Genomic DNA, 22,637 nt, shown 5'->3' on the forward strand with positions numbered 1-22,637 from the left:
TCTAGCAATTATTGATGGACATTCAGACCTTCTTGCAGCTGAACACCTCCGCTCCCGCTTTTGATGATGTATAGTCGGGCTTTCGAGCTTTTTCTTCCCCGGTTTTTACAAAATTATTGTTGGACATTCAGACCTTCTTGCAGCCGAAAACCTCCGCTCCCTCTTTTGATCATACATTGTCGGGCATTCGCACCTTCTCTTACCCGCTTTTTACAAACCAGGGTCGGACTTTCACACCTTTTAGTAGCCGAACAACTCCGCTCCCGCTATTTATTGTGTACAGTCGGGTATTTTCACCTTTTCTTACCCGCTTTTTACCAACTATGGTCAGACATTCACACCTTCTTACAGTGGAACACCTCCGCTCCCTCTTTTGATGGTGTATGTTCGGGCATTCGAACCTTTTCTTACCCGATTTTTACAAACTATGGTCGGACATTAAAACCTTCTTGTAGCCGAACACATCCACTCCTGCTTTTGATGATGTATGGTTGGGCATTCGTACCTTTTCTTACCCATTTTGCAGTAATTATGGGTGGACATTCACACCTTTTTGCATTTTAACACCTCCTCTCCCGCTTATGATCATGTGCGGTTTGATATACGAAAATTCTCTTCCATGTTTTCTAGCGATTATTGATGGACATTCAGACCTTCTTGCAGCTGAACACCTCCGCTCTAGCTGTTGATGGTGTATAGTCGGGCTTTCGAGCCTTTTCTTCCCCGATTTTTACAAATTATGGATGGACATTCAGACCTTCTTTCAGCCGAAAACCTCCACTCCCTCTTTTGATCATACATTGTCGGGCATTCGCACCTTTTCTTACCCGCTTTTTACAATTCATGGTCGGACTTTCACACCTTTTAGTAGCGGAACAACTCTGCTCCCGCTATTGATTGTGTACAATAGGGTATTTTAACCTTTTCTTACCTGCTTTTTGCCAATTATGGTTGGACATTCACACCTTCTTACAGCGGAACACCTCCGCTCCCTCCTTTGATGGTGTATGTTCGGGCATTCAAACCTTTTCTTACCCGCTTTTTACAAACTATGGTCAGACATTCAAACCTTCTTGTAGCCGAACACATCCACTCCTGCTTTTGATGATGGGTATTCAAACCTACTTGTTGCCCGCTTTTCATTAATTATGGGTGGACATACACACCTTGTCGCAGCCAAACACCTCCGCTCCCTGTTAGGATCATGTATGGTTGGGCATTCGTACCTTTTCTTACCCATTTTGCAGTAATTATGGGTGGACATTCACACCTTCTTGCATTTGAACACCTCCTCTCCCGCTTATGATCATGTGCGGTTTGATATTCGAAAATTCTCTTCCATGTTTTCTAGCAATTATTGATGGACATTCAGACCTTCTTGCAGCTGAACACCTCCGCTCCAGCTGTTGATGGTGTATAGTCGGGCTTTCGAGCCTTTTCTTCCCAGATTTTTACAAAATATGGATGGACATTCAGACCTTGTTTCAGCCGAAAACCTCCGCTCCCTCTTTTGATCATACATTGTCGGGCATTCGCACCTTTTCTTACCCGCTTTTTACAAACCATGGTCGGACTTTCACACCTTTTAGTAGCGGAACAACTCTGCTCCCGCTATTGATTGTGTACAATCGGGTATTTTAACCTTTTCTTACCTGCTTTTTGCCAACTATGGTCGGACATTCACACCTTACAGCGGAACACCTCCGCTCCCTCCTTTGATGGTGTATGTTCGGGCATTCGAACCTTTTCTTACCCGCTTTTTACAAACTATGGTCAGACATTCAAACCTTCTTGTAGCCGAACACATCCACTCCTGCTTTTGATGATGGGTATTCAAACCTACTTGTTGCCCGCTTTTCATTAATTATGGGTGGACATACACACCTTGTCGCAGCCAAACACCTCCGCTCCCTGTTTTGATCATGTATGATTGGACATTCGCACCTTTTCTCACCCGCTTTTTACTATGGTCGGCCATTCACAGCTTCCTCTCCACCATACTTGTATGGTGGGATATTCACACCCACTTGCATCCGAAGACATCCGCCCCCACTTTTGTTGATATTTAGTCGGTCATTCGCAGCTTACCCGCTTTTGGCAAACTATGGCCTTCTTGCAGCCAAACACCTCTGATCTCGTTTTTGATGATGTAAGGTTGGGCATTCAGACCTTGCTTCACCTGCTTTTCACCAAATATAGTCGAACAGTCACACCTTCTTGCAGCCGAACACTTCTGCTCCACCTTTTAGTGTTCTATTGGGTATTCACACCTTTTTTTTCACCGCATTTTATTGATTATGGTTGGAAATTCTCACCCACTCTTATCCGAAGACCTCTCCTCCTGCTTTTGTTAATATATAGTCGAGCATTCAAACCTTTTCTTACCCGCTTTTTACAAATTATGGTCGAAAATTCACACCTACTTGCAGCCGAACACCTCCGCTCCCGCTTTTGATGGTGTATAGTCGGGCTTTCGAGCCTTTTCTTCCCCGGTTTTTACAAATTATGGTTGTACATTCAGACCTTGCAGCCGAAAACCTCCGCTCCCTCATTTGATCATACATTGTCAGGCATTCGCACCTTGTCTTACCCGCTTTTTATAAACTTTAGTCAGACATTCACACCTTGCAGCTGAACCACCTCCGCTCCCTGTTTTGATAATGTATGGTCTGGCAATACTACCTTTTCTTACCGGTTTGTGAGTAGTTATGGCTGGACATTCACACCTACTTGCAGCCGAACACCACTTTTCCCGCTTTTGATGATGTATGGTCCGGCATTCTTGTCTTTTCTAACACATTTTTCAGCAATTATGGTTTGACATTCACACCTACTCACAGCCGAACACTTCCGCTCCCGCATTTGATGGTGTATAGTCGGGCATTCTCACCCTTTCTCATCAGCTTTTTGCAAATTATGATCTGACATTCACACCTACTTGCAGTCGAACAGCTCTGCTCCCGCTTTTGATTATGTTTGGTTGGATATTCGAAACTTTTCTTCACTGCTTTTTACAAACTTTGGTCGGACGTTCACACCTTCTCTCAGCCGAACACCTCCGCTTCCGCTTTTGATGGTATATATTCGGGCATTCGAACCTTTTCTTACCCGCTTTTTACAAACCATGGTCGGACTTTCACACCTTCTTGTAGCCGAACAACTCCGCTCCCGCTATTGATTGTGTACAGTCGGGTATTTTAACCTTTTCTTACCCGCTTTTTACCAACTATTGTTGGACATTCACACCGTCTTACAGCGAAACACCTCCGCTCCCTCTTTTGATGGTGTATGTTCGGGCATTCGAACCTTTTCTTACCGGCATTTTACGAACTATGGTCGGACATTCAAACCTTCTTTTAGCCGAACACATCCACTCCTGCTTTTGATGATGTATGGTTGAGCATTCGCACCTTTTCTTACCCATTTTTTACAAACTATGGTCGGACATTCACACCTTCTTGCAGCTGAACACCTCCTCTCCCGCTTATGATGATGTGTGGTTTGATATTCGAAAATTTTCTTTCATGTTTTCTAGCAATTATTGATGGACATTCAGACCTTCTTGCAGCTGAACACCTCCGCTCCCGCTTTTGATGATGTATAGTCGGGCTTTCGAGCTTTTTCTTCCCCGGTTTTTACAAAATTATTGTTGGACATTCAGACCTTCTTGCAGCCGAAAACCTCCGCTCCCTCTTTTGATCATACATTGTCGGGCATTCGCACCTTCTCTTACCCGCTTTTTACAAACCAGGGTCGGACTTTCACACCTTTTAGTAGCCGAACAACTCCGCTCCCGCTATTTATTGTGTACAGTCGGGTATTTTCACCTTTTCTTACCCGCTTTTTACCAACTATGGTCAGACATTCACACCTTCTTACAGTGGAACACCTCCGCTCCCTCTTTTGATGGTGTATGTTCGGGCATTCGAACCTTTTCTTACCCGATTTTTACAAACTATGGTCGGACATTAAAACCTTCTTGTAGCCGAACACATCCACTCCTGCTTTTGATGATGTATGGTTGGGCATTCGTACCTTTTCTTACCCATTTTGCAGTAATTATGGGTGGACATTCACACCTTTTTGCATTTTAACACCTCCTCTCCCGCTTATGATCATGTGCGGTTTGATATACGAAAATTCTCTTCCATGTTTTCTAGCGATTATTGATGGACATTCAGACCTTCTTGCAGCTGAACACCTCCGCTCTAGCTGTTGATGGTGTATAGTCGGGCTTTCGAGCCTTTTCTTCCCCGATTTTTACAAATTATGGATGGACATTCAGACCTTCTTTCAGCCGAAAACCTCCACTCCCTCTTTTGATCATACATTGTCGGGCATTCGCACCTTTTCTTACCCGCTTTTTACAATTCATGGTCGGACTTTCACACCTTTTAGTAGCGGAACAACTCTGCTCCCGCTATTGATTGTGTACAATAGGGTATTTTAACCTTTTCTTACCTGCTTTTTGCCAATTATGGTTGGACATCCACACCTTCTTACAGCGGAACACCTCCGCTCCCTCCTTTGATGGTGTATGTTCGGGCATTCAAACCTTTTCTTACCCGCTTTTTACAAACTATGGTCAGACATTCAAACCTTCTTGTAGCCGAACACATCCACTCCTGCTTTTGATGATGGGTATTCAAACCTACTTGTTGCCCGCTTTTCATTAATTATGGGTGGACATACACACCTTGTCGCAGCCAAACACCTCCGCTCCCTGTTAGGATCATGTATGGTTGGGCATTCGTACCTTTTCTTACCCATTTTGCAGTAATTATGGGTGGACATTCACACCTTCTTGCATTTGAACACCTCCTCTCCCGCTTATGATCATGTGCGGTTTGATATTCGAAAATTCTCTTCCATGTTTTCTAGCAATTATTGATGGACATTCAGACCTTCTTGCAGCTGAACACCTCCGCTCCAGCTGTTGATGGTGTATAGTCGGGCTTTCGAGCCTTTTCTTCCCAGATTTTTACAAAATATGGATGGACATTCAGACCTTGTTTCAGCCGAAAACCTCCGCTCCCTCTTTTGATCATACATTGTCGGGCATTCGCACCTTTTCTTACCCGCTTTTTACAAACCATGGTCGGACTTTCACACCTTTTAGTAGCGGAACAACTCTGCTCCCGCTATTGATTGTGTACAATCGGGTATTTTAACCTTTTCTTACCTGCTTTTTGCCAACTATGGTCGGACATTCACACCTTACAGCGGAACACCTCCGCTCCCTCCTTTGATGGTGTATGTTCGGGCATTCGAACCTTTTCTTACCCGCTTTTTACAAACTATGGTCAGACATTCAAACCTTCTTGTAGCCGAACACATCCACTCCTGCTTTTGATGATGGGTATTCAAACCTACTTGTTGCCCGCTTTTCATTAATTATGGGTGGACATACACACCTTGTCGCAGCCAAACACCTCCGCTCCCTGTTTTGATCATGTATGATTGGACATTCGCACCTTTTCTCACCCGCTTTTTACTATGGTCGGCCATTCACAGCTTCCTCTCCACCATACTTGTATGGTGGGATATTCACACCCACTTGCATCCGAAGACATCCGCCCCCACTTTTGTTGATATTTAGTCGGTCATTCGCAGCTTACCCGCTTTTGGCAAACTATGGCCTTCTTGCAGCCAAACACCTCTGATCTCGTTTTTGATGATGTAAGGTTGGGCATTCAGACCTTGCTTCACCTGCTTTTCACCAAATATAGTCGAACAGTCACACCTTCTTGCAGCCGAACACTTCTGCTCCACCTTTTAGTGTTCTATTGGGTATTCACACCTTTTTTTTCACCGCATTTTATTGATTATGGTTGGAAATTCTCACCCACTCTTATCCGAAGACCTCTCCTCCTGCTTTTGTTAATATATAGTCGAGCATTCAAACCTTTTCTTACCCGCTTTTTACAAATTATGGTCGAAAATTCACACCTACTTGCAGCCGAACACCTCCGCTCCCGCTTTTGATGGTGTATAGTCGGGCTTTCGAGCCTTTTCTTCCCCGGTTTTTACAAATTATGGTTGTACATTCAGACCTTGCAGCCGAAAACCTCCGCTCCCTCATTTGATCATACATTGTCAGGCATTCGCACCTTGTCTTACCCGCTTTTTATAAACTTTAGTCAGACATTCACACCTTGCAGCTGAACCACCTCCGCTCCCTGTTTTGATAATGTATGGTCTGGCAATACTACCTTTTCTTACCGGTTTGTGAGTAATTATGGCTGGACATTCACACCTACTTGCAGCCGAACACCACTTTTCCCGCTTTTGATGATGTATGGTCCGGCATTCTTGTCTTTTCTAACACATTTTTCAGCAATTATGGTTTGACATTCACACCTACTCACAGCCGAACACTTCCGCTCCCGCATTTGATGGTGTATAGTCGGGCATTCTCACCCTTTCTCATCAGCTTTTTGCAAATTATGATCTGACATTCACACCTACTTGCAGTCGAACAGCTCTGCTCCCGCTTTTGATTATGTTTGGTTGGATATTCGAAACTTTTCTTCACTGCTTTTTACAAACTTTGGTCGGACGTTCACACCTTCTCTCAGCCGAACACCTCCGCTTCCGCTTTTGATGGTATATATTCGGGCATTCGAACCTTTTCTTACCCGCTTTTTACAAACCATGGTCGGACTTTCACACCTTCTTGTAGCCGAACAACTCCGCTCCCGCTATTGATTGTGTACAGTCGGGTATTTTAACCTTTTCTTACCCGCTTTTTACCAACTATTGTTGGACATTCACACCGTCTTACAGCGGAACACCTCCGCTCCCTCTTTTGATGGTGTATGTTCGGGCATTCGAACCTTTTCTTACCGGCATTTTACGAACTATGGTCGGACATTCAAACCTTCTTTTAGCCGAACACATCCACTCCTGCTTTTGATGATGTATGGTTGAGCATTCGCACCTTTTCTTACCCATTTTTTACAAACTATGGTCGGACATTCACACCTTCTTGCAGCTGAACACCTCCTCTCCCGCTTATGATGATGTGTGGTTTGATATTCGAAAATTTTCTTTCATGTTTTCTAGCAATTATTGTTGGACATTCAGACCTTCTTGCAGCCGAAAACCTCCGCTCCCTCTTTTGATCATACATTGTCGGGCATTCGCACCTTCTCTTACCCGCTTTTTACAAACCAGGGTCGGACTTTCACACCTTTTAGTAGCCGAACAACTCCGCTCCCGCTATTTATTGTGTACAGTCGGGTATTTTCACCTTTTCTTACCCGCTTTTTACCAACTATGGTCAGACATTCACACCTTCTTACAGTGGAACACCTCCGCTCCCTCTTTTGATGGTGTATGTTCGGGCATTCGAACCTTTTCTTACCCGCTTTTTACAAACTATGGTCGGACATTAAAACCTTCTTGTAGCCGAACACATCCACTCCTGCTTTTGATGATGTATGGTTGGGCATTCGTACCTTTTCTTACCCATTTTGCAGTAATTATGGGTGGACAGTCACACCTTTTTGCATTTTAACACCTCCTCTCCCGCTTATGATCATGTGCGGTTTGATATTCGAAAATTCTCTTCCATGTTTTCTAGCAATTATTGATGGACATTCAGACCTTCTTGCAGCTGAACACCTCCGCTCCAGCTGTTGATGGTGTATAGTCGGGCTTTCGAGCCTTTTCTTCCCCGATTTTTACAATTTATGGATGGACATTCAGACCTTCTTTCAGCCGAAAACCTCCACTCCCTCTTTTGATCATACATTGTCGGGCATTCGCACCTTGTCTTACCCGCTTTTTACAATTCATGGTCGGACTTTCACACCTTTTAGTAGCGGAACAACTCTGCTCCCGCTATTGATTGTGTACAATAGGGTATTTTAACCTTTTCTTACCTGCTTTTTGCCAATTATGGTTGGACATTCACACCTTCTTACAGCGGAACACCTCCGCTCCCTCCTTTGATGGTGTATGTTCGGGCATTCAAACCTTTTCTTACCCGCTTTTTACAAACTATGGTCAGACATTCAAACCTTCTTGTAGCCGAACACATCCACTCCTGCTTTTGATGATGGGTATTCAAACCTACTTGTTGCCCGCTTTTCATTAATTATGGGTGGACATACACACCTTGTCGCAGCCAAACACCTCCGCTCCCTGTTAGGATCATGTATGGTTGGGCATTCGTACCTTTTCTTACCCATTTTGCAGTAATTATGGGTGGACATTCACACCTTCTTGCATTTGAACACCTCCTCTCCCGCTTATGATCATGTGCGGTTTGATATTCGAAAATTCTCTTCCATGTTTTCTAGCAATTATTGATGGACATTCAGACCTTCTTGCAGCTGAACACCTCCGCTCCAGCTGTTGATGGTGTATAGTCGGGCTTTCGAGCCTTTTCTTCCCAGATTTTTACAAAATATGGATGGACATTCAGACCTTGTTTCAGCCGAAAACCTCCACTCCCTCTTTTGATCATAAATTGTCGGGCATTCGCACCTTTTCTTACCCGCTTTTTACAAACCATGGTCGGACTTTCACACCTTTTAGTAGCGGAACAACTCTGCTCCCGCTATTGATTGTGTACAATCGGGTATTTTAACCTTTTCTTACCTGCTTTTTGCCAACTATGGTCGGACATTCACACCTTCTTACAGCGGAACACCTCCGCTCCCTCCTTTGATGGTGTATGTTCGGGCATTCGAACCTTTTCTTACCCGCTTTTTACAAACTATGGTCAGACATTCACACCTTCTTGCAGCCGAACACTTCCGCTCTACCTTTTAGTGTTCTATGGGGTATTCACACCTTTTTTTTCACCGCATTTTATAGATTATGGTTGTAAATTCTCACCCACTCTTATCCGAAGACCTCTCCTCCTGCTTTGGTTAATATATAGTCGGGCATTCGAACCTTTTCTTACCCGCTTTTTACAAATTATGGTCGAACATTCACACCTACTTGCAGCCGAAAACCTCCGCTCCCGCTTTTGATGGTGTATAGTCGGGCTTTCGAGCCTTTTCTTCCCCGGTTTTTACAAATTATGGTTGGACATTCAGACCTTGCAGTCGAAAACCTCCGCTCCCTCTTTTGATCATACATTGTCAGGCATTCGCACCTACTTGCAGCCGAATACTTCCGCTCCACCTTTTAGTGATGTATGGTTGGCATTTGCACCTTTTCTTACCCTTTCTTACCCTACTGATTGCTTAAGATTAAGTTGTTTTTTCTCAAACTACAACATTTTTTTAATTGTTGAAACTTGATTTGAAGTGGATAAATAAGGAGGACAAACAGTTTTAAGTCAGGCTGATAGAAGGAATTCATTTTATAGCAAAATCTGTATTTCGTCATATGTCGAGAGATGCTTATTGCTGAAGAAGTACAAAGTACAACGTTGTTTATCGTTGAAACTTGATTAGACATGAATAAATATGAAGGACAAAGCAGTCTTAACTTGGTTAGAGTTAAGGAATTCGTTTTATAGAAGAATCCGAATTCGTGCATAACTCGTAAAATAGAGCTTATTTTCGGATTCCTGAAGAATGAGTCTGGTTCTTTCTCATAATACAAAGTTTGTTGTTTATTGTTGAAACTTCATCAGAAGTGAAGAAATAAATGAATGCCTATCAACAAATGTGGGATCTAAACTCTAGTGCTTCCTCTAAAATAATTTCCTTTCTCAATTCAGAAATGTGTGTGTGTAAGTCACAACACCCGTGACACCAAAACGGCTTTCTTTTCTCTCTTTTCTCTACACTCTGCACTGTCAGAACAAAGCCTCAATACGGTGTTCCCGTGGTGTTTTTGTTGCTGCCTTGTCGATTGCACAGGGGCAAGCGTTTCAACCAAGCAACGCTCACCATGGGGAAGGTGGCTATGGCAACTAGCCTGATGCCCTGCTCCCGCAGTGACGGATAATCGTACTCTGGTTTCTCTTCATAACATACAAGTCTTTCGCCTTTTACTAAAGACTTTCGTGGAGAGCAGCACTAATGAGTTGTTTCTATTTTTGGCAGGCTTTACCTTTGCGGGTGAAGCCCTTTCTGTCTGTGCAAAAGAAATCTTGTTACTGTGCAGAGTGACTTCTCTGAGTAGAGTCGCCTTACTTGTTGCGATTGTGCCGATGTTCGAAGCTGGAGTGCAAAGTTGTTGCTTGAATGGTGCTTGCTGGAGCATGCGGGAGTGCAAAGTTATACCATTTAAAAGGGCTGAAGAGTGCTCAGTGCAGCGGGTGGGCGGAGGTGCAACGTGACACTCTGGCCACCTATGGCCATAAAAAGAACACTGCTACAAGTGCGCATTGTGCCAGCAAGGGCCCTCGGACCTGAAACAGTGGACAGTTATCGCTTCTCGGCCTTTTGGCTAAGATCAAGTGTAGTATCTGTTCTTATCAGTTTAATATGTCCTCTATACGAGGACTACATATTAAATGGATTTTTAAGAATAGGAGTTGAAAAAGAAGCTTGCTCCGTTCACTCCAAGCATCGACCCGGTACTGCAGTGCCGCTGGGAACGGTGCGCTCTTCTCTGCTCTTGTGAAAAAGCAAACAGCGGTGCAGGATGGAAGTTTCAGGGAGCCCAAGATGAAACTTTCTTTTAATCTGCTGAGAAAAGAGAGTGAATGCGAAGTAGACTTTAACACAGCTCTGGGAGCGAGCCGAGTGTGGGCTAACCGGGAGAATTGCTTGAAAGAAACGCGACACCGAATGAGTGGTCAGAACAAAGCCTCAATACGGTGTTCCCGTGGTGTTTGTGGCTGCCTTGTCTTTTGCACAGAGTAAAAGACAAGGCAGCCATCGAATAGGGCCCGATTGTTCCTACTTGGTCAGCCGAGGAGCAAGGGGGGGGAGCAAGCGTCTCAACCAAGCAAATCTCACCAAGTAGGAACAATCGGGCCCTATTCGATGGCTGCAACACCTGAAAGAGATATTGATGCGAGACCCGATCAAAAGCTTTTTCAAAGTCTAAATTTAAGATGACAAGCCGGGTGTTTCTGTCTCTAGCGTAATCAATGATGTCTCGAATCAGTACGAGGCTGTCGGTGAGTTGTCTCTCTGAGATGGCACAAGCCTGGTCTGGGTGAATTACCTCCTCTAAAACAGAGGACATCCGTGTCGTTAAAACCTTGCTAAAAAGTTTACAGTCAAAGTTTAAAAGTGTGATGGGCCTCCAATTCTTTAGGTCAGTCTTATCATTTTTATCAGAAGTGAAGAAATAAATGAATGCCTATCAACAAATGTGGGATCTAAACTCTAGTGCTTCCTCTAAAATAATTTCCTTTCACAATTTAGAAATGTGACAACACCCGTGACACCAAAACGGCTTTCTTTTCTCTACACTCTGCACTATGAGCACACACACCAAATCAGAAAGGCTTTTTTCTCTCTTTTCTACATTATGGACTGTGGGGACACAAAACCGCTCTCTCTTTTTTTTTTTGATTGTGTGCCAGGGCGTTGTCTCACGTATTAGATTATGCTTACGATACGAATGGGTTTATCAGTCACTTCAGAATCCATACATACTGATCCTCCCGTAATAAAATGGTCGGATCTTATCAAACACACTTTGTTTCTTGTGACAATCAAGTCAGCGAAACAGCGTATACACGTCAAGACACTGAATCAAGTTTGCCACAAGAACTCATAAGTTTGGCAGTATTGCTCTGCCGTCAGCAATCATACACCCATTTTATTTTCGTGAGACATGTGCAGGCACCTGTTCATCTACTGTTCTATCACTATGAATTAGTTTATCTATTATTAATAAGGATACTTCTACAACTACTATCAAAGTATGTCCAGACTTCTTATGTTGTCAGTTGCTATATATGAATAAGTGGGTAGCTACTGACAAGCATTAAGCATGTCACACAGCCCAAACATATAACATTTCAGGACACACCACACAGTTAACAACCACAGTGAAGTGTCAAAGCCCAAACATGTAACATTCAACAGGACACTTACACAACACATTCAAATCAAACAGTCAGACAACATACAAGAACATATACCCCAGCCGGCATTGCTCCCTGCCTATTTTCCTACAGCTCACTATGTGTGCGCACACCTTTATTCACAAACTCTTCAACTTATACTCTTTTACCAAAGCTGCTACAGCTCGATTGGCCGAATACCCTTAGATCCTATTTCGGTGAATTTGACATCTGCCTTACATGTAACAGATTAGCGGTTTAGCAGTTTTAATTTAGTTTGAGTGAAGGAATTCATTTTATAGCAAAATCCGAAATCGTGAAGAACTCATGAAAGTAAGCTTATTCTCGGATTCCTGAAACTTTAGATTTGCTCTTTCTTTTACTGCAAAGTACAACGTTGTTTTTTTTTTGTTTAAATCTTTCTAGACATGGTAAATATGAAGGACAAAGCAGTTTTAACATAGTTTGAGTGAAGGAATTCATTTTATAGATAAAATCCCAAGAGTCTGCTGAGAAAAGAGAGTGAATGCGAAGTAGACTTTAACACGGCTCTGGGAGCGAGCCGAGTGTGGGCTAACCAGGAGAATTGCTTGAAAGAAACGCGACACCGAATGAGCGGTCAGAACAAAGCCTCAATACGGTGTTCCCGTGGTGTTTTTGTTGCTGCCTTGTCGATTGCACAGGGGCAAGCGTTTCAACCAAGCAACGCTCACCATGGGGAAGGTGGCTATGGCAACTAGCCTGATGCCCTGCTCCCGCAGTGACGGATAATCGTACTCTGGTTTCTCTTCATAACATACAAGTCTTTCGCCTTTTACTAAAGACTTTCGTGGAGAGCAGCACTAATGAGTTGTTTCTATTTTTGGCAGGCTTTACCTTTGCGGGTGAAGCCCTTTCTGTCTGTGCAAAAGAAATCTTGTTACTGTGCAGAGTGACTTCTCTGAGTAGAGTCGCCTTACTTGTTGCGATTGTGCCGATGTTCGAAGCTGGAGTGCAAAGTTGTTGCTTGAATGGTGCTTGCTGGAGCATGCGGGAGTGCAAAGTTATACCATTTAAAAGGGCTGAAGAGTGCTCAGTGCAGCGGGTGGGCGGAGGTGCAACGTGACACTCTGGCCACCTATGGCCATAAAAAGAACACTGCTACAAGTGCGCATTGTGCCAGCAAGGGCCCTCGGACCTGAAACAGTGGACAGTTATCGCTTCTCGGCCTTTTGGCTAAGATCAAGTGTAGTATCTGTTCTTATCAGTTTAATATGTCCTCTATACGAGGACTACATATTAAATGGATTTTTAAGAATAGGAGTTGAAAAAGAAGCTTGCTCCGTTCACTCCAAGCATCGACCCGGTACTGCAGTGCCGCTGGGAACGGTGCGCTCTTCTCTGCTCTTGTGAAAAAGCAAACAGCGGTGCAGGATGGAAGTTTCAGGGAGCCCAAGATGAAACTTTCTTTTAATCTGCTGAGAAAAGAGAGTGAATGCGAAGTAGACTTTAACACAGCTCTGGGAGCGAGCCGAGTGTGGGCTAACCGGGAGAATTGCTTGAAAGAAACGCGACACCGAATGAGTGGTCAGAACAAAGCCTCAATACGGTGTTCCCGTGGTGTTTGTGGCTGCCTTGTCTTTTGCACAGAGTAAAAGACAAGGCAGCCATCGAATAGGGCCCGATTGTTCCTACTTGGTCAGCCGAGGAGCAAGGGGGGGGAGCAAGCGTCTCAACCAAGCAAATCTCACCAAGTAGGAACAATCGGGCCCTATTCGATGGCTGCAACACCTGAAAGAGATATTGATGCGAGACCCGATCAAAAGCTTTTTCAAAGTCTAAATTTAAGATGACAAGCCGGGTGTTTCTGTCTCTAGCGTAATCAATGATGTCTCGAATCAGTACGAGGCTGTCGGTGAGTTGTCTCTCTGAGATGGCACAAGCCTGGTCTGGGTGAATTACCTCCTCTAAAACAGAGGACATCCGTGTCGTTAAAACCTTGCTAAAAAGTTTACAGTCAAAGTTTAAAAGTGTGATGGGCCTCCAATTCTTTAGGTCAGTCTTATCATTTTTATCAGAAGTGAAGAAATAAATGAATGCCTATCAACAAATGTGGGATCTAAACTCTAGTGCTTCCTCTAAAATAATTTCCTTTCACAATTTAGAAATGTGACAACACCCGTGACACCAAAACGGCTTTCTTTTCTCTACACTCTGCACTATGAGCACACACACCAAATCAGAAAGGCTTTTTTCTCTCTTTTCTACATTATGGACTGTGGGGACACAAAACCGCTCTCTCTTTTTTTTTTTGATTGTGTGCCAGGGCGTTGTCTCACGTATTAGATTATGCTTACGATACGAATGGGTTTATCAGTCACTTCAGAATCCATACATACTGATCCTCCCGTAATAAAATGGTCGGATCTTATCAAACACACTTTGTTTCTTGTGACAATCAAGTCAGCGAAACAGCGTATACACGTCAAGACACTGAATCAAGTTTGCCACAAGAACTCATAAGTTTGGCAGTATTGCTCTGCCGTCAGCAATCATACACCCATTTTATTTTCGTGAGACATGTGCAGGCACCTGTTCATCTACTGTTCTATCACTATGAATTAGTTTATCTATTATTAATAAGGATACTTCTACAACTACTATCAAAGTATGTCCAGACTTCTTATGTTGTCAGTTGCTATATATGAATAAGTGGGTAGCTACTGACAAGCATTAAGCATGTCACACAGCCCAAACATATAACATTTCAGGACACACCACACAGTTAACAACCACAGTGAAGTGTCAAAGCCCAAACATGTAACATTCAACAGGACACTTACACAACACATTCAAATCAAACAGTCAGACAACATACAAGAACATATACCCCAGCCGGCATTGCTCCCTGCCTATTTTCCTACAGCTCACTATGTGTGCGCACACCTTTATTCACAAACTCTTCAACTTATACTCTTTTACCAAAGCTGCTACAGCTCGATTGGCCGAATACCCTTAGATCCTATTTCGGTGAATTTGACATCTGCCTTACATGTAACAGATTAGCGGTTTAGCAGTTTAAATTTAGTTTGAGTGAAGGAATTCATTTTATAGCAAAATCCGAAATCGTGAAGAACTCATGAAAGTAAGCTTATTCTCGGATTCCTGAAACTTTAGATTTGCTCTTTCTTTTACTGCAAAGTACAACGTTGTTTTTTTTTTGTTTAAATCTTTCTAGACATGGTAAATATGAAGGACAAAGCAGTTTTAACATAGTTTGAGTGAAGGAATTCATTTTATAGATAAAATCCCAAGAGTCTGCTGAGAAAAGAGAGTGAATGCGAAGTAGACTTTAACACGGCTCTGGGAGCGAGCCGAGTGTGGGCTAACCAGGAGAATTGCTTGAAAGAAACGCGACACCGAATGAGCGGTCAGAACAAAGCCTCAATACGGTGTTCCCGTGGTGTTTTTGTTGCTGCCTTGTCGATTGCACAGGGGCAAGCGTTTCAACCAAGCAACGCTCACCATGGGGAAGGTGGCTATGGCAACTAGCCTGATGCCCTGCTCCCGCAGTGACGGATAATCGTACTCTGGTTTCTCTTCATAACATACAAGTCTTTCGCCTTTTACTAAAGACTTTCGTGGAGAGCAGCACTAATGAGTTGTTTCTATTTTTGGCAGGCTTTACCTTTGCGGGTGAAGCCCTTTCTGTCTGTGCAAAAGAAATCTTGTTACTGTGCAGAGTGACTTCTCTGAGTAGAGTCGCCTTACTTGTTGCGATTGTGCCGATGTTCGAAGCTGGAGTGCAAAGTTGTTGCTTGAATGGTGCTTGCTGGAGCATGCGGGAGTGCAAAGTTATACCATTTAAAAGGGCTGAAGAGTGCTCAGTGCAGCGGGTGGGCGGAGGTGCAACGTGACACTCTGGCCACCTATGGCCATAAAAAGAACACTGCTACAAGTGCGCATTGTGCCAGCAAGGGCCCTCGGACCTGAAACAGTGGACAGTTATCGCTTCTCGGCCTTTTGGCTAAGATCAAGTGTAGTATCTGTTCTTATCAGTTTAATATGTCCTCTATACGAGGACTACATATTAAATGGATTTTTAAGAATAGGAGTTGAAAAAGAAGCTTGCTCCGTTCACTCCAAGCATCGACCCGGTACTGCAGTGCCGCTGGGAACGGTGCGCTCTTCTCTGCTCTTGTGAAAAAGCAAACAGCGGTGCAGGATGGAAGTTTCAGGGAGCCCAAGATGAAACTTTCTTTTAATCTGCTGAGAAAAGAGAGTGAATGCGAAGTAGACTTTAACACAGCTCTGGGAGCGAGCCGAGTGTGGGCTAACCGGGAGAATTGCTTGAAAGAAACGCGACACCGAATGAGTGGTCAGAACAAAGCCTCAATACGGTGTTCCCGTGGTGTTTGTGGCTGCCTTGTCTTTTGCACAGAGTAAAAGACAAGGCAGCCATCGAATAGGGCCCGATTGTTCCTACTTGGTCAGCCGAGGAGCAAGGGGGGGGAGCAAGCGTCTCAACCAAGCAAATCTCACCAAATAGGAACAATCGGGCCCTATTCGATGGCTGCAACACCTGAAAGAGATATTGATGCGAGACCCGATCAAAAGCTTTTTCAAAGTCTAAATTTAAGATGACAAGCCGGGTGTTTCTGTCTCTAGCGTAATCAATGATGTCTCGAATCAGTACGAGGCTGTCGGTGAGTTGTCTCTCTGAGATGGCACAAGCCTGGTCTGGGTGAATTACCTCCTCTAAAACAGAGGACATCCGTGTCGTTAAAACCTTGCTAAAAAGTTTACAGTCAAAGTTTAAAAGTGTGATGGGCCTCCAATTCTTTAGGTCAGTCTTATCATTTTTATCAGAAGTGAAGAAATAAATGAATGCCTATCAACAAATGTGGGATCTAAACTCTAGTGCTTCCTCTAAAATAATTTCCTTTCACAATTTAGAAATGTGTGTGTGTAAGTCACAACACCTGTGACACCAAAACGGCTTTCTTTTCTCTACACTCTGCACTATGAGCACACACACCAAATCAGAAAGGCTTTTTTCTCTCTTTTCTACATTATGGACTGTGGGGACACAAAACCGCTCTCTCTTTTTTTTTTTATCGTGTGCCAGGGCGTTGTCTCACGTATTAGATTGTGCTTAAGATACGAATGGGTTTATCAGTCACATCAGAATCCATACATACTGATCCTCCCGTAATAAAATGGTCGGATCTTATCAAACACACTTTGTTTCTTGTGACAATCAAGTCAGCGAAACAGCGTATACACGTCAAGACACTGAATCAAGTTTGCCACAAGAACTCATAAGTTTGGCAGTATTGCTCTGCCATCAGCAATGATACACCCATTTTATTTTCGTGAGACATGTGCAGGCACCTGTTCATCTACTGTTCTATCACTATGAATTAGTTTATCTATTATCAATAAGGATACTTCTACAACTACTCTATCAAAGTATGTCCGGACTTCTTACGTTGTCAGTTGCTATATATGAATAAGTGGGTAGCTACTGACAAGCATTAAGCATGTCACACAGCCCAAACATATAACATTTCAGGACACACCACACAGTTAACAACCACAGTGAAGCGTGTCAAAGCCCAAACATGTAACATTCAACAGGACACTTACACAACACATTCAAATCAAACAGTCAGACAACATACAAGAACATATACGCCAGCCGGCATTGCTCCCTGCCTATTTTCCTACAGCTCACTATGTGTGCGCACACCTTTATTCACAAACTCTTCAACTTATACTCTTTTACCGAAGCTGCTACAGCTCGATTGGCCGAATACCGAATAATCCTAATTCGGTGAATTTGACATCTGCCTTACATGTAACAGATTAGCGGTTTAGCAGTTTTAATTTAGTTTGAGTGAAGGAATTCATTTTATAGCAAAATCCGAAATCGTGAAGAACTCATGAAAGTAAGCTTATTCTCGGATTCCTGAAACTTTAGATTTGCTATTTCTTTTACTGCAAAGTACAACGTTGGTTTTTTTGTTTAAATCTTTCAAGACATGGTAAATATGAAGGACAAAGCAGTTTTAACATAGTTTGAGTGAATTTATTCATTTTATTGATAAAATCCCAAGAGTCTGCTGAGAAAAGAGAGTGAATGCGAAGTAGACTTTAACACGGCTCTGGGAGCGAGCCGAGTGCGGGCTAACCGGGAGAATTGCTTGAAAGAAACGCGACACCGAATGAGCGGTCAGAACAAAGCCTCAATACGGGATTCTCGTGGTGTTTTTGTTGCTGCCTTGTCTTTTGCACAGAGTAAAAGACAAGGCAGCCATCGAATAGGGCCCGATTGTTCCTACTTGGTCAGCCGAGGAGCAAGGGGGGGAGCAAGCGTCTCAACCAAGCAAAGCTCACCATGGGGAAGGTGGCTATGGCAACTAGCCTGATGCCCTGCTCCCGCAGTGACGGATAATCGTACTCTGGTTTCTCTTCATAACATACAAGTCTTTCGCCTTTTATTAAAGACTTCCGTGGAGAGCAGCACTAATGAGTTGTTTCTATTATTGGCAGGCTTTACCTTTGCGGGTGAAGCCCTTTCTGTCTGTGCAAAAGAAATCTTGCTACTTTGCAGAGTGACTTCTCTGAGTAGAGTCGCCTTACTTGTTGCGACTGTGCCGATGTTCGAAGCTGGAGTGCAAAGTTGTTGCTTGAATGGTGCTTGCTGGAGCATGCGGGAGTGCAAAGTTATACCATTTAAAAGGGCTGAAGAGTGCTCAGTGCAGCGGGTGGGCGGAGGTGCAACGTGACACTCTGGCCACCTATGGCCATAAAAAGAACACTGCTACAAGTGCGCATTGTGCCAGCAAGGGCCCTCGGACCTGAAACAGTGGACAGTTATCGCTTCTCGGCCTTTTGGCTAATATCAAGTGTAGTATCTGTTCTTATCAGTTTAATATGTCCTCTATACGAGGACAACATATTAAATGGATTTTTAAGAATAGGAGTTGAAAAAGAAGCTTGCTCCGTTCACTCCAAGCCTCGACCCGGTACTGCAGTGCCGCTGGGAACGGTGCGCTCTCCTCTGCTCTTGTGAAAAAGCAAACAGCGGTGCAGGATGGAAGTTTCAGGGAGCCCAAGATGAAACTTTCTTTTAATCTGCTGAGAAAAGAGAGTGAATGCGAAGTGGACTTTAACACGGCTCTGGGAGCGAGCCAAGTGCGGGCTAACCGGGAGAATTGCTTGAAAGAAACGCGACACCGAATGAGTGGTCAGAACAAAGCCTCAATACGGTGTTCCCGTGGTGTTTGTGGCTGCCTTGTCTTTTGCACAGAGTAAAAGACAAGGCAGCCATCGAATAGATTGTTTCTACTTGGTCAGCCGAGGAGCAGGGGGGGGGGGCAAGCGTCTCAACCAAGCAAAGCTCACCAAGTAGGAACAATCGGGCCCTTTTCGATGGCTGCAACACCTGAAAGAGATATTGATGCGAGACCCGATCAAATGCTTTTTCAAAGTCTAAATTTAAGATGACAAGCCGGGTGTTTCTGTCTCTAGCGTAATCAATGATGTCTCGAATCAGTACGAGGCTGTCGGTGAGTTGTCTCCCTGAGATGGCACAAGCTTGGTCTGGGTGAATTACCTCCTCTAAAACAGAGGACATCCGTGTCGCTAAAACCTTGCTAAAAAGTTTACAGTCAAAGTTTAAAAGTGTGATTGGCCTCCAATTCTTTAGGTCAGTCTTATCATTTTTTTTATAAAGTAGAGTCACTATTCCCACTCTAAAACTGTCAGGCAGTCGGTCGAGTTTTTCAAAATCTTTAAAAACATCTAAAATGTCTGATGATAAAAGGTCCCAATAGGTCAGATAGAATTCTGCAGGAAGCCCGTCTAAACCCGGAGCTCGACTTCTCTTAAAACCTGTTAGGCATTTTTTTAACTCTAAAGCAGTAAAATTCTGTGTCAAGTGTGCATTCTCTTTTACGGTTTTGTCAACGAATTTTAAGATTTCTGCCGATGTTTCCAAGTGCACTGGTTTCTCTTTGTACATGTTACTATAAAAGGTATGTACAGTTTCAATCATCTCTTGTGTGGATTTTGTTAAAAACCCATCTTCTCTTTTTAGATTTTGATTACACTCCTTTTTATTTATAACTTTCTTTCTTTTTCACCTTCCTCAATTTCCTGCTCCCTGCTTCTTACAAAAATTCCTTTACTCTTTATTTCTGCTAAAACTGACATTTCCTTTTTGACATCTTTGATTTCTTCTTTAAAGTCTATGCCACACTGATTTAGTTTAAAGTAGCGCTGTAAGCGTTTATGTAGTCCCATCATACATCTATTCTCTTTCCTTTTTTTACGTTTACCTTGCTGTTTAAAAAAAGTCTGGGTCGTTTCCTTCACCATTTCCCACCATTGTGCATGTGTTTCGTAGAGGTCTTGAAGGGTCTGCCACTCTTTATAACATTCCCTGTACTGACTGACTATGATTTCATCCTCCAACAGGGAACAGTTGAGTTTCCACAGACCACTTCCTACCGTCACACCAGAAGGGGGTGAAAGGGTGCAGGAGAGCATAAGGTGGTCTGAAAAGAAAACAGGGGTTAATCTAACATCAGTGGGTGGGCAATCTCTAGTAAAGAAATAATCAATGCGAGAGGCTCTGGTGCCATCATGACTAAACCAGGTGAAGCCCTCCTCTCTGGGATGCATGGTTTTAAAACAGTCAGTAAGCTTAAAATCCCTGCATATGCCCTGAAGTAAAATCGAAGTCTTATCCACTTTAAAATCTACCCCTGCTCTTTTTCTATCTTTCCTGCTCAAGATACAGTTAAAATCCCCTCCTACAACTAAAGGTACTTGCCCTAGCATGTAAAGCTGTATATCTTCTAAAAGGTCATACCTTTCATTTTTTCCATTGAAACCATAAATATTTAAGAGGTTAAAGTCTTGCCCCATAAAATTCAAGTGTGCTAAAAGTGCCCGTCCGTCTCTCACCACTGTGCTACCTTTCACCAGAACATGCGGATTTTTAATTAGAATGGCCACACCATCATTTTTATTTTGATTTGAGCCACTCCATATCGATAAATGGGGCCACATTTCCTCCCATTGTCTATGGTTTTTTAAAAAAGGTAGTCCACATTCTTGTATTAAAAACACATCTGATTTTATGGAGTCTAAGAAGGATAAAATACTCTGGGCTCTTGTCTTTGATTTCACACTTCTCACATTTAGTGTTGAGAAGGTGAGAACCATTAAAAGCATAAAGGAAAGTAGGTATGTCATTTTCGTTTTTCTAAGTTATCAAAACAAATTACACACAGGTTATTTCTTGGGAAACTAGCTCTTCCTTCATTTCTTTAGGTGAAAGGTGAGTAGGGTGATCTATATTTCCTTTTCGGACTCTCGGTGTTGGCCTCTGACGCAATGTTGCATTTAACTTTGAGTCCCTGGGGGTTGATTGCAGAGCTGAAGTTAAAAAGGAGACCTCATTTGGTGAGTCGGAGGGGAAGACTCTAGGTTCTTCCACTGAAGAACTGTCTGAAAGGGACCTAACCCTTCCCCTCTTCTCTGATACCACTGGGGAATCAGAGGCTCAGATGCCGTCCTCTTCGGCTGTTGACCTTCGGGGAGGTGAGTATCTTCACTAGACTCACCTGTCTGCTCTTCCTCCTCATTTAGCGTAGCTCCACCCTCTGCCTGTGAATTCTCACAGACTTCAACACTGAGTGGTGAGGCCTCTACAGGCCCCTCCCCTTTTTGCTCCTCACTTCCAATCCAAGCTTTTGGCGGGAAGTTTGAATTTATTGGGTCAACCTCTTCACTTTGTTCACCAACTGCCACCTTTGGTCCTTCTCTTTGTTGGCTTGACTGTGGCTTTACCGTCTTTAATTTGTTGGCAAAAGATTTAGGGCAATCTCTGAAGAGGTGATTTAATTCTCCACAGAGATTACATTTCCTGCCATTTGGACACTCTCCAAAAGTTTGCCCAATTTCTCTGCTCTTCCCACATAACACCTTGGTACAAGCCTCAACCAGGTGCCCATGCTCACCACACTTGCGGCAGTACTTGGGCTGCCCCTGGTAGTGGATGTAACCTCGGTTTTCAAGGTGGCCAGAGTGTCGCCCACCCGCTGCACTGAGCACTCTTCAGCCCTTTTAAATGGTATAACTTTGCACTCCCGCACACTCCAGCAAGCACCATTCAAGCAACAACTTTGCACTCCAGCTTCGAACATCGGCACAGTCGCAACAAGTAAGGCGATTCTACTCAGAGAAGTCACTCTGCACAGTAAGAATATTTCTTTTGCACAGACAGAAAGGGCTTCACCCGCAAAGGTAAAGCCTGCCAAAAATAGAAACAACTCATTAGTGCTGCTCTCCACAGAAGTCTTTAGTAAAAGGCGAAAGACTTGTACGTTATGAAGAGAAACCAGAGTACGATTATCCGTCACTGCGGGAGCAGGGCATCAGGCTAGCTGGCATAGCCACCTTCCCCATGGTGAGCTTTGCTTGGTTGAGATGCTTGAGATTTAAACAAAAAAAACAACTCAAACTAAATTAAAACTGCTAAACCGCTAATCTGTTATATGTAAGGCAGATGTCAAATTCACCGAAATAGGATCAAAGGGTATTCGGCCAATCGAGCTGTAGCAGCTTCGGTAAAAGAGTATAAGTTGAAGAGTTTGTGAATAAAGGTGTGCGCACACATAGTGTGCTGTACGAAAATAGGCAGGGAGCA

General features: G+C 43.5%; 9 non-coding genes across 9 annotated transcripts; 8 read left to right on the forward strand and 1 right to left on the reverse strand.

The window, feature by feature from the left end:
* Positions 1 to 9,917: 9,917 nt before the first annotated feature.
* On the forward strand, positions 9,918 to 10,031 carry LOC140275718 (U5 spliceosomal RNA). Its single transcript, XR_011908439.1, has one exon. It is a non-coding gene; the product is annotated as a U5 spliceosomal RNA (small nuclear RNA).
* A 308-nt stretch (positions 10,032 to 10,339) lies between these two features.
* Positions 10,340 to 10,523, forward strand: LOC140276030 (U2 spliceosomal RNA). The gene has a single exon (XR_011908722.1). It is a non-coding gene; the product is annotated as a U2 spliceosomal RNA (small nuclear RNA).
* Positions 10,524 to 12,708: 2,185 nt separating this feature from the next.
* LOC140275719 (U5 spliceosomal RNA) lies at positions 12,709 to 12,822 on the forward strand. The gene has a single exon (XR_011908440.1). It is a non-coding gene; the product is annotated as a U5 spliceosomal RNA (small nuclear RNA).
* Positions 12,823 to 13,130: 308 nt separating this feature from the next.
* On the forward strand, positions 13,131 to 13,314 carry LOC140276032 (U2 spliceosomal RNA). Its single transcript, XR_011908723.1, has one exon. It is a non-coding gene; the product is annotated as a U2 spliceosomal RNA (small nuclear RNA).
* Positions 13,315 to 15,499: 2,185 nt separating this feature from the next.
* Positions 15,500 to 15,613, forward strand: LOC140275720 (U5 spliceosomal RNA). The gene has a single exon (XR_011908441.1). It is a non-coding gene; the product is annotated as a U5 spliceosomal RNA (small nuclear RNA).
* A 308-nt stretch (positions 15,614 to 15,921) lies between these two features.
* LOC140276033 (U2 spliceosomal RNA) lies at positions 15,922 to 16,105 on the forward strand. Its single transcript, XR_011908724.1, has one exon. It is a non-coding gene; the product is annotated as a U2 spliceosomal RNA (small nuclear RNA).
* Positions 16,106 to 18,373: 2,268 nt separating this feature from the next.
* LOC140275836 (U5 spliceosomal RNA) lies at positions 18,374 to 18,487 on the forward strand. The gene has a single exon (XR_011908547.1). It is a non-coding gene; the product is annotated as a U5 spliceosomal RNA (small nuclear RNA).
* Positions 18,488 to 18,795: 308 nt separating this feature from the next.
* LOC140276170 (U2 spliceosomal RNA) lies at positions 18,796 to 18,979 on the forward strand. The gene has a single exon (XR_011908849.1). It is a non-coding gene; the product is annotated as a U2 spliceosomal RNA (small nuclear RNA).
* A 3,244-nt stretch (positions 18,980 to 22,223) lies between these two features.
* On the reverse strand, positions 22,224 to 22,337 carry LOC140276295 (U5 spliceosomal RNA). The gene has a single exon (XR_011908902.1). It is a non-coding gene; the product is annotated as a U5 spliceosomal RNA (small nuclear RNA).
* Between the last annotated feature and the right edge of the window lie 300 nt (positions 22,338 to 22,637).

This window comes from Leuresthes tenuis, unplaced genomic scaffold, assembly GCF_036924035.1.
Source record: "Leuresthes tenuis unplaced genomic scaffold, fLeuTen1.0.hap1 SCAF_18, whole genome shotgun sequence".
Lineage (NCBI taxonomy): Eukaryota > Metazoa > Chordata > Actinopteri > Atheriniformes > Atherinopsidae > Leuresthes > Leuresthes tenuis.